General features: G+C 34.9%; 1 long non-coding RNA gene across 1 annotated transcript in view; it reads right to left on the minus strand.

Moving 5' to 3' along the window:
• Positions 1-10,468: 10,468 nt before the first annotated feature.
• LOC108762217 (uncharacterized) overlaps positions 10,469-12,509 on the minus strand; it is a 9,791-nt gene continuing 7,750 nt past the window's right edge. Inside the window, exon 3 of the long non-coding RNA XR_001940154.1 lies at positions 10,469-10,478. This is a non-coding gene — a long non-coding RNA (uncharacterized LOC108762217). The remainder of the gene's footprint in view (positions 10,479-12,509) is intronic.

The following is a 12,509-nucleotide window of genomic DNA, read 5'->3' on the forward strand; positions in this document are numbered from 1 at the left end:
GCTCGCGAGTACGGTTACAATGTATAAATATCCATAAAATAATTTTATAGGAAATATGTCCTTATTTGCTCATACATCCTTTTTTTTTGTAAAATTACTTTTTAGTAATAGAGAAATAAAAATACCATATAATAAATCAAACTATCCAAGATTCCTTATAAACCAAAGAATTGGAAAGAATACGGGCATTAGGAGTCAGGCGCAGAAGACGTCGCGCAAATAATACACTTATGAAGCTTGAAACTTCTTTATTCAATAAACGCGCTTACATGTTTCGGCTCATTTTTTAACCTTTCTCAGAGCAAACACAAACTAACATATATAAAGTAAAAGTTATCCTGTCATGGTGAGCTCCCCTACATCGAGAATTTAAATGCCAGAATTAAACAAAAAGAAAGAAACGGAAAATGAAAAAAAAGGGAAATATTAAAAATGTCGAATTAAAGGATATAGAAACTAATTTATCAAAAAACTTTAAGAATATATATATAATTGTTACGTCCAGTGAACTCCACGATTTCTTCGTTTCGCGACCGTTCAATCAATAAAGTAAGATATGAACAAATTCAACTGACAACACAAATCCGAAGGAAGTTTCCAGCCACAAAAATTTTGTTTGCTTAGAATCAATAGATCCGCGATAAAAAAAACTTTCTTATAACATTAACGCATTAAAAATCAAACGTTAAATCTCCTTTCGAGCATCGTGGGAAACGAAATTATTATCAAATAATCATCAAACAGCGTTGGTACCAAGGCGCTAAGCCAGACCACGAAATAATCCCCGCGATAATAATCCCCGTCCGATAGCGCGGACACGACACTCGAGAGAAGATGAAATCATCTCACATCGATATCACGCGGGTTCAACGATAATGGTCCCACGCTTAGGCTTAAGACAGAGTCATAAATTTAATAATGATACTTTCCGACACTGAGAAAAATCAACACAAACTGCGACTCTCGATTAACTAATCCAGGGATATTTACTCATCGCTTAACGCGAGAACGGGTTGATAAACGCAGGTGTTTTTTTTCCCACCTGTAACAATGATAAGAAAAGAAATCGGTAACTCACAACCCTTTCTCCCTCTGTAACATAACTCGTCAATAAGAATGAGAGCGAATAAAAAATGACAACGGGCGGAGCTAACTCGAAGATAATTTTCCAATGACTAGTCGAAACTGTTATCATATCAGAATTCTGCGAACCTGATTCCCCAATTTCCCAATTAGACATACCCTACCACGAAACCACCCTCAAAAAACCGTCTATATAAACCGCGATATCGTGAGACACCGGGCAAAGAAAAAAGGTCCGCTCTTCACACAGTTAGTAAATCAACAAATATCTAAAAAAAAGGCTTGGAAGAATCTATCAATAATAATAAAAATAAGCAAGCCCATCAAAGCCAACATCAGTTGTTCGGATGCACAATTTATTTTCGTGTTAATTTAACAAATCATATCAAAAATTAATTCATATAATTAGTATTCATATAGTTCGTAAATCGTTAATATCAGTGTACAAAAAGGGACAACCTTTGAGAGGCCCAACCGACCATCGCCGCTAACGAGACCAGCAAATTGAGAGGTGATCAACAAGACATTCCGAACAGTCAGAAAACCAGATAAAACATCTGCCCAGACAACCAAACAGTAAGTTGCTCCTTTCAATTTATTCACTCCGAAACTTAACTAAATCGATCTACAAGATCTCGAGCAAACCGCCTCCGCCCATACCGAGATTGTCTCAGAAGTCGGGCCTATCTCGAAGCACGCGAACTCCTGGATCTTGCATACCAGAAGTATCTAAAAAATCAAGCAAAATTAGTTGAGGACACACCTCCGCAACAACCATCTTCGCCATCACCGGTTCTGCTGGCCCCTCCGGCTCAATCTGACCAAGACTTATTAGAAGCAATATCTCCTTCACCTCCCCCACGATCTCCGTCATCCGCGTTTTCGGAACGTTTGACGGAGCGCATTTTTCCCGACACTTCATCGCACACCTTTGATTCCCTCCTTCAGTCCGCTCCCTCGTCGCCTTGTCCACCATCTCCTGCCAATTCCACGTCAAGCGTGGAAATCCTTGAAGAATTCCCAGCTTTCCTCCCTAAGCTCAACCGATGTTACATTTATCCGGGTGACTCCTTCGACGCGGTGATTAGCCGCTTTCCTCGAACCACCAATCCTCTGCTGCCGGGCACATATACGATCGGCCCGGACTATTTCGATCTCGAGGAAATCCGCGCCGTCATAGCCGGACACCCTCCCGACATCCATATTCCAATATATGTTTCTAGTTCCCCCTTTCCATATTTAGTCCCGATCGATTTTTTCAACGACATCTTCCCCCCTTCTATTGTAATTAAAGAAATTAATTGATAGTACATGTACCGCCTTTCCGCTACCGCATACACACACACATATACATTTAGATTCACGATCTAATTAAATAGGGGCACGAAATTTTATATTAATTGTAAATTAATCATGTCAATCATCGAGCATTTAAACATGCACATAACCTTAATATTTATGCGCCGTATCGGTAATATTTTATAATCAGCATTATATTCTTATTCAGATAGTAATTTATGTTAGCAATAAAATAGAACTTTGTTAAAATTATTACTTTCCATTAATTCTAAAATTAAAAGACCTCGTACTCCCACCGTTTCTCAGAGATCGCATGTGGTCCACTCCCGAGTTATAAGGATTAATTTCCTTGACTCAAAATTTGGACCGACGTACGCACTACTCTTAGGAAATAGGTGTTATAGCATCCCAGGACGCTGACCTATATTCCGGAACGATAAGAAGTGCATCCGACTCTCAGGTATTCGACGCTGCGCGTATACCTGTGAGATAAAGTCTAAGCGTTCTTCCATACCCTCTCCATCTCCATCCTTGTCTCTCTCATTGAATCTAATTTCCTAGGGTTTGGACGTAATTAATTATCTCGAAAATAAGGACGCTCACCACGATTACAAAGCACCGTATCGCAAACATTACCATGAATAATTCAAGAACCGGTTCCTGATATGTTGGCCAGTCGATATCAGACACAGTGAATAACTTTTTAGTTATGAGCTAGTATTAATGAAAATTGTAAAGTGATAAAAAATCTCGTCAGAAGGACTTATTATTGTGTACGAACGACACCGATTGACAAGACATGACAACAACTCGAACTTTTATAATTTATTTATGATCAGGAAGCAGACCTTCGGAAGCCCCTCCATATCCGTCTGCAGGTTGAGTCCATGAGTTTGTCTCCTGATCAGCGCTGCTATCCGTTCCTCAAACCGAAAAAAGTGAAATAGTGACTATTTCTTTACAGAAAAAGTGACAAAAAGTGACTCTTGAGGAATTAAAATAAAACAATAATTAAAATAATTATTTTCATTAATTTTTTGGAGTAAGGCCATTTAAGAAAAAAATAACATTAATTCTTGTTTTTCTGCTCCTAAAAAATAATTGTAGTTTTCAAAAGCCTTTTAATTTCACATTTATAAAAAAATCTTATATATCTACGTATATAATAAAATCTACATATATAATAGATAATTAGACTGCGGAATTTTTTGCAAAATACTTAACTGAATATTAACTATCGGACAGTTTTAGCAGTCAATCGTTGTTCGTTAAAAAGTTATTAAAAGGTGAAGTAAAAAAATTGAGATTGCCATTTGTAAATTTACAAAATTGCAAAATATGCATTTTATACAAAACATTCAGTTAAGTATTTTGCATAAAGTTCCGCAGTCTATAGATAATATAGAGAATTAATACAAGACTAATACATGGAAAGGAAATACAAAAGAACAAAATCACAGATGTTATCTAATTAAATCTAAATATAATAAAATTTCATTATTTAATTGTTCTTTGATTTTTTAGTAAAATAATCTAAAACATTATTCTTCCTTTTATTTACATCTTTTTCTTTGTCTCTAACTTGCTTTCTTTTTTCTTGCGCTTCATTGCGAAACTTTGTAACACTTACTAGCATTGGTTCAGCGAGAGCTATTTCTTCCATATTCTCTTTTTCTACTCCTTTTTTAAATCTCTGGCTAGCCTCTTCTAATAGTTTATCAGCCTGCTTAGTTTTCGCATCTTCAAATTGACGCAACTCCGTCAGCTCTTTTTCTTCTGTTTTAAGATTTCTTTTATTTGATTTCAATTCTTCTCTAATCTTTTTTTCTCTTCTTCTTTCCTTATCTCTTTGTTTACTCTTGTTTCATGTTCTTGTTTTTCTTTTTTCTTTCAAGTATTCGTCATATTTTTGATACGCTGTTCTAGCCAAGTTTAAAAGTTCTTTAGTGATAGGGACTGTATGAGGTAAATTGTTGTACATCTTCAAAGCATATTTGACAATCATATATGAGTTCAACGTTTTCTCGGACATAGAAGCTCTATTATCTGTAAGAATAAGAGCAGATGTAGAAAATCCTCTTTCTACGTCGGCGTTTCCATGTGAAAGACTCAGGAGAGCCTTCACGACTTTTGACACAACAGGATATTTTATATTGCCAAAACTATTTTTTAGAGCAAAAAAGTAGCTTCAATATACATGGATTTGAATCTTAGATATGTGTCTTAGGATACCTTTCTTCTTGTAAGAGTTTCCATTCATCTATTAAAATATCGGTTTGTATTTCGAACGGTAATGCCTTCGCCGCTGTTATAATCGTAGAAATGGAATAAGATTTCTGGCGTTCAGAAGGATGCAAACACCTGACACTTCGTAATATATTATTCTTTGACTGGAGCAATGATTTTTCCAATATATATTGACAGGCAAATACATAATGATTTCTTGCTTTTTCGAGAAATTAAGTTTTCGCAACAGAATCACCGCAACGATCAAGTTCGTTAAATATAGTCTTATCAACGACGACCTTGTCAGGCTGTAGCAGATTACTCCCATTGAATATTTCATCGTAAGCAAGATTAGTATTCTTACATGATCTTCCGATAAGGATTTTGATTAAATTCTTCAATTCAGAGTAAAGTAAATGTATCAGAGGCTCGTCTCTTTGGAAAACGCTCGTGATAGAAGTAAAAATATTTGCAGACAAAACAATAAACATAACTTCTGCCTTCATATTTGGTCTTTTGAGAAGATTTGCAATCCGTCGATAAGCTAAAGATTCCATTAGAGTTTTGTCTTTCTTTTCTTTTAAAATATATTCCAAAAAATAATACTTTGTAGCTGTCCATAACAAAAGTGCCCTTTTTCCAGCATCTTCTATAGTACTATAAGCCAACGTTGAGGGACATATCTGAGAAAATGATAAAAAGGTAGACTGTACTTCTCTAACACAACGCAAAAGTCTTCCCATCTTCCAGGCCAACCGTTGAAAAAGTCATGCAAACAATATAATAAATCGGACGCATTATCACCAAGTTTTTTCATACTCTTGCGAAAAGCATTGTGAGTGGTATGTATATTGCCTTGTAACTCCTTATAACTCCAAAAGTATTTTATGAAAAAATATTTTATTATAGTGTTTTGGAAAGCTTTCGAGATGTGCTATAAGAATATGCAATGAAAAATAAGGTGTTCCATTTAAAAAGATTGATCTGACCTTGACCTGACCTTGAAGACGCCACGCAAGGTCAAACGGATATGATCAGTAAATAGATCTTTTGGAACCCTACAACTTTTGTCTGAAACACTTTTCTGTAATACTTATATTTTCTATGATATTCAGGTGTCCCCGTACTTTTTCCCCATCCTGTATACTCTTTTTCCTTCCAACTAACTAATAAGGTGCGTAAGCCCGTAACCATTCTCCTCGTCGGATCCCTTTCAACTACTTCATAAGTATTTACATCCTGAAGCATCTCACTTACCTTGGAAATGTATACCTGTCTATCCAATGCTACCGTCACATTCCCCTTATCCGCTCGAGTAAAAATAACCCTATTGTTAAAGTTTTGCCGTTAGATGATACGACAAATAAGATACCATGCGATATGAATATCCGCTACCTTAATTGGTGCAATGAATAACACACTCCGTAAGAAATAAACTGAATATATTTCGCTCACATAATTTTGAGCTCAGTACTCAAGATACAAAAATACGTGCGAACGAAAGCTTATCTATCGAAGAAGAAGGCGGAAGCCCCGGTTGTCTCCCGGAAACCCGTTGCGCCACACGATCTCCCTAGTGCATTGACGCTAGCGCCATGCGAATGTACCAACCTAAACTATAAGGCGGCAATTACAACTAGAAAGACTGCAACGACTTTACTCTCCATAGAATACATAACACCTATCATTCATATCCCTTAAAAATATGTTAGTTTGTGTTTGCTCTGAGGAAGGCTCAAAAATGAGCCGAAACATGTAAGCGCGTTTGTTGAATAAAGAAGTTTCAAGCTTCATAAGTGTATTATTTGCGCCACGTCTTCTGCGCCTGACTCCTAACGCCCGTAATCTTTCCAATTCTTTGAGAAATAATAATAGTAATGAAAATAATATTAGTGAAAACATTAAAAATAATTAAAAAGATAATTTTTGCTACTATTTGTTTCAGAAAATATCAAGTTTGAAGAAATGTGCAAAATAATTACTTATGTATCATTATAAAATTATGTCAATAAAGGTTTGTAATGCCAATGAAAGATAATACTGTTGTACGTGTAATCAAATATTATACACTCATATGTCAATCATCAATTACAGACGTTTCGATCATAAGATTCGATCCTCTTCAGTGTTTCGATAACATTTTCGGAGTCAAATTAATTCGTTATGACGATATAGGCGCACACAGTTAATGAAACATCGTTAGGCTGTTGTCCAAATTTGAGAACTTTATAATCGTCTGTTGTACTTAGCTGAATATCCAAACATTAATTCAGTCATTTAGCTAAAATTAAATAGGATAAGTGGTCCAACAATGAACCACGTAAATTTCAAAGGCTTATATTTCTTTCAATTATTGAATTGAAGATCCGAATTTTAGCATACAGTTTATGAATTTAGTTGGCTACATACTGTAAACAATAACTTTTAAGTTATTTTTTAAATTTAGCCACAATTTCGATTATTTAAAAAGTCGGGAAGTGGTTCATTGTGTACAAGCGGGGTGTACACAATGAATCATGCAATTTTTAATAATAAATTACATGTTTTATACTGCGAATTGTTGGGATTATTTTAGTTTTGCTATATTTTAAAATGTTTATTTATAAAAAAAATAATTATAAGATGGTGAGGATTCACAAGACCGACTACCGCGTTTTTTTTTTGTTTTGAGTGAAAATGCGTCAAATAAGTATATTTTTATTGAAATTTTAGGCGGGGGGGAAAGGGCCGTATTCTAAATAATTAATACAATGAATTATAATTTTAAAGGTTATCGTAAAAAAGGTTATGTGATCTGCAATATACCATGGTTCAATGTTCACTACGTCAAAATGATTCATTGTAGACCACCTAACCTTTTCCACGATAATCTCCTAAATAACATAAAATAATATAACAGAAAAAGCTTACAGAATAATAAAGCCAAATATGTTGCACAATAAGAAAAATGATAAGCATAACAACACATAAAAAATGCGTAAAGCTTACGAAAAAAACTTACTTTGCAACCCAAAATTCTTAAAATGTGACATCACATGGCCGTCCTTGGCGCGATCTGCCAATCGAATAGGGAGTCGAAGAGAGGTTCAAATGCGAGTCGCTACATGATAGCAGCACAATCTGATAACATCGCATTTTCGAAATATCACAATGATTTCTAATGTACTACTGGTTCACTGTTTGACTACCTACCCTATATAAGTGAAATTTTTAAAAGCTATTCATAGTCAGAGTATTAAAATTAATTATCAATTAGATAACCTTACTTTGCACTCAGCATAACGATGATCTGTTATAAACGTTATGTGATTATAACTACGTCTTGAGAGGACGTTTCATATTCTCATTGTTTATAAGTCTTAATGTTAAATTTCATAAATACCAACATAAAATTCGACAATACAACACTACAACTAGTAACATCGATAGACCGAAATAGTTACCAATTTAATAATTAACTATACAAATTTTTATAACTTATAATACATGGAAACATCATTTATTCTTAAATAAATAATTATAAATCGGATCCAACAATTCCGTGTCATTCTGTGTAGATTTAGTCCATTATTTGGCTTTTGTGTAGCTTCCGAAATTAGTCTCTTATTTGTGTGCCTTCCAACAAGCGACACAAATGACACGGTGTGACACAATGGACCATTATATCCTTGTTGTTTGCCAATGTTAAACAAAGATGACATGATCACTGTGTCGCACTGTGTCGCTCGTTGGAAGGCTCACATTATATCCTTGTTCTTTATCTAAGATTTTAAGGGGATGTTGGAGGGACCCAATTATCGTCTTTGAAGTTAGATAAAAATCTTTGCATTGACTAAACGGAATAAAAAATCTTTGTACAGGATTAAAGTAAACGCCAAATCCTGATGTGGTACAGTGAATGTTATAAAATCGAAAAAAAGTAAAAAACTTTTTTAACTTTTTTTTATTTTAGTATAAAATTCACTGCACATTAGAATTCTGCGTTTACTTTAATCCTGTAAAAGGATTTTTTTATTCCATTTAATCAATTCGGAGATTTTTATCAAATTGCAATGTCGATAATTGGGTCCCTCCAACATTCCGTTAATATCGTTCCATTCAAAATCTGGTCCATTCTATGCTCTGTAATTACTGAATGTTGTGTGGTATTCCTATTTATGTGATTACGATGTTCATTAATTCGTGTTTTCAGTAACCGTTTTGTTTGGCCTACATAGGATGCATCACAATTTTGACAATTAATTTTGTAAACTACATTCAATTGTGATAGTGAAGGTAATTTCTCCTTTTGCGCTCTAATAAAGGTATTTATTAAATCCTATGTAGGCTAAGCGTACCGCTGTTATTTTTAAAAAACCTTTTGAATTTCTCTGCTATTAACGGTACATCCGGGACTGTAAAATATATAATTATTTTGTTAGCAAGTATTCTTTCGGTGTGTAGTATTGTTAAGTTGTTCGAATTTAGTGTGTAGCCTTTTTTTAATGCTTTCTAAAATTAGCCTTAAAGGACAACCGTAAATAGTCGATATTGAACCTAAAGTTTTTTTCATGGAAAGTTGGATGCAATAATAATAATATCCTGTCAATTAATCCCATAATTGTCCCCATTTTATGACATTTTGGGTAACACGCAGTAATTTAGATATCTTGCAGAGAACGTGGGTTTGTGATACTAATTATAAATCAGATACTCGTCTTTTTTTATTGAGGTTACATCCAAAAAATTCAAACAATTGCCGCCCCTTTCTATGGTAAAATTTAATCTGGGATGGTAACTGTTAAATATATTTAATAATTTATTGATATTTTGATCTTGTATTGATAGCGCTATGTCATCAATATACCTCACATACATATCAAATGAAAACGATAATCTTTCAATAGCAGTTTTCTCTAAATCTTGCATAACAAGATCTGTTACTGTAGGTGAAAGTAAAGACCCCATGGGAATCCCGTACGATTGTTCATAAAATTTATCATAAAGAACGTAGAATGAAGCACTAAGTTGATTGCTTTAATGCAGGGATCGCCAAAATGCTGAAATTGGGCACGGGCGCCCGCTAATGCCCGGCTATTGTACATGTCTACAGTTAACTTCATTCACAACTCACTTATTTCGCAAATAATTGAACGATCAAACAATCTCAGGGAGAGATGTTCGATCGTAATTATGAAGAAAGTCTCGTACTCGACGATTGACAATGTAGTACCGTCTTCTCTCCTTCGTGACGCCACAAGCTTCAGAGTAACTATTTTTCTTTCCCTTCCCCATCATGCTGTATGTTTTCTTGCTTCATATAGTTTAAAGCTTGATTTTCCAAAAATTAAAAAATTATTATGAGCATTGGAGTTGGGAAAAATAACACATTTTTTTGGGTGGGAGTGATCGCCTCGAACGAGACCTTCTTCATAATTACGATCGAACATCTCTCCCTGAGATCGTTTGATCGTTTAATTATATTTCAGATCTCGTTCTCGACGATTGACAATGTAGAGGTTAAGAGAAAATAATTTTTTTTTATTCCAATAAAAAGTACAATAGAGAATAAATATTTATTCTTTAGTCAATTGTAAGGTAAAAAAAGAAAGCGTTTTTTTTTTTATTTATGCCGGATTATATATAAGCGTTTTTACAAAAGAATCTTTGGTTTGAACAATAGTTCTGTTGTAATGCTTTGCGAAGACTTGTGAGCTTTCTGACCAATTAGCCGTTCTCTTAATAATTTCTAGGCTAACACCTTTTCTCAGTGCTGCCGATGTTGCCGCATGTCTTGTAAAATGAGCAGTGAATTTTTCGCTTATGCCACAGCGAGACGTAGAGGTCCTAACCTATCTACTTATTGTTGCAGGGGCAACCGCTTTGAAAGGCTTTTTGGTGGTCAGGAGAAGATTATCAATCTTCCCTCTCTTCTTATCGCTTTTATATATACATCAAATGTTGTCACGATGCACAGTTTTTGATTCCCTGGAAATTCTGGTAACACCAATAACGGTTGATAAGCTCCTGACCGAGAAATTTTTATACGTTCTGGTATCTCTGTCTCGTATCCCTTCGAATTTTGCTTAACGTTAAATAATTTGATTGCTGCTAACGTTTGCGTCCTGTGCACGGTATCTAGCGCTAATAGTAATACCAGACGCTCCGTCAAATGTTCAATTCGTCTGTAGGAAACCATTCTTCGATTTCGCGAAGCACTATATCGACGTTCCAGACTCTGTCGTACTTGGGTTTTGTAGGTCTGAACATGAAAATCCTTTTAAAAACCTGGATATGTTCTTGTTTTAACTTAAATTGTTCCCGCTAATTAAAGAAATTGCTGATCTAATTGAATTAAGCGACCCGTATGTCATTCCTTTTTCAAATTTCTTTGTTAGAAATTTTATAACGTCAACTTCTTTGGGTTGATAGATATTTTAGTCCTTGATCCCAGCAAAAAGACCACCATTGTTTTAAAGGTCCTGCGTACTGTTTGTAAGTCGATTCCGTTAAGGAGACTTTGAATATGTTTAAGGATGAGCTAGGCAATCTTCTCTTTTTAAAAGATTCCCTGATAATTTTCCTATCATCAGGGATAACTTTTTTGCTAACGGATGCTGTATGGACCTGCAAGAGGACAGAACTAGAGTAGGAGAAGGTTTAAACAGCAAAGGTTTCTCTGTTAATAACTTTGAGAACAAAAAAGACTATGGCTGGCTAGTCCAGTAAGAAACTACCACTACCCGTGGCTCGATCTGTCATTATCTTTTTTAAGACCCTTAAAATAAGAGCGAAAGGCGAAAAAGTCCAGAAAAAACCGAGTGAATGCCAATTCACGATGAAAGCCTCGATTGCGAGCGCTTCTGGGTCCCTTTCCCAAGAAAATAATTTCTCGCATTTTGAGTTACATCTAGTGGCGAAAAGATCAACTTCCAGGTATCCGAATATTCCCACTGCTCTACGAAAAGCGTAATCGGCTAGTTCCCATTCCGTGTTAATATTTCTTATTCGAGATTCATGGTCTGCCTCAATATTATCCTCCAATTTTATATACGAGGCCGTCAACCAGATGTTCCTCGCCTTACACCATTGCAAGATTTCCTTTGTAATCTTATGCGAATTTGGATGCCGCACGTCTCCCATTCTATTTATGTATGCTACCGCTGTGGTGTTATCAATACGCACAAGAATCTCGCAATCCCTAAAATCTTTAGCAAAACTTTTTAATGCAAAAAAAGTTGTTTTTAATTCCAAACGGTTATATGCCATTTTTTTTCCTCCCATGTCCAAAAACCCGAGCCGTTTTTTCCTTCACAGAAAGCCACTATGGTGGATGCATCTGAGAAGATTTCACATTTATAATTTCCATATCTAATAGGATTCAAAGATGTGGGAATGTTTCGTTTCCACCAATTTATGTTCGGCTCGAGACTTTCTGGGAGACGAATTTTCGCATCAAAGTTGTTATTGTTTTTAAGTAATCCTAAGTACCTAACCCGTTCGAATTCTTTAATGTATAAACGCCCATATTTTAATGCTTGGCAACAAGCGTTAATTGACCCGGTCAAACTAGACCATTGTCTAAGAGAGAAAACTCTCCCTGGTTTACACTGCTCTAGAAAATCTATCATTTTTTGCTTCTTATTCTCTGGTAATTCTAACGTCATTTTTCTGGAATCGTTTATGATTCCCAAAAACTCTACTCGTTGACTAGGCTTTAAGGAGGTTGTAAGAGCACAAAACACATATATTAATATTTTCGCTTTAAACAAATTACATACATTTGAAAGTTGTGTTCATAACATTCTGGTTTTATTGAGCAACACATTTTTATAGGTTATTTATTTTATTTGTTATTAGTTTTATTGTTATAAACAAAAATTGTTAAAATAATAAGAAAAATCTAAATGTTTTTATATAAA

This window comes from Trachymyrmex cornetzi, unplaced genomic scaffold (genome assembly GCF_001594075.2).
Source record: "Trachymyrmex cornetzi isolate Tcor2-1 unplaced genomic scaffold, Tcor1.1 scaffold281, whole genome shotgun sequence".
Lineage (NCBI taxonomy): Eukaryota > Metazoa > Arthropoda > Insecta > Hymenoptera > Formicidae > Trachymyrmex > Trachymyrmex cornetzi.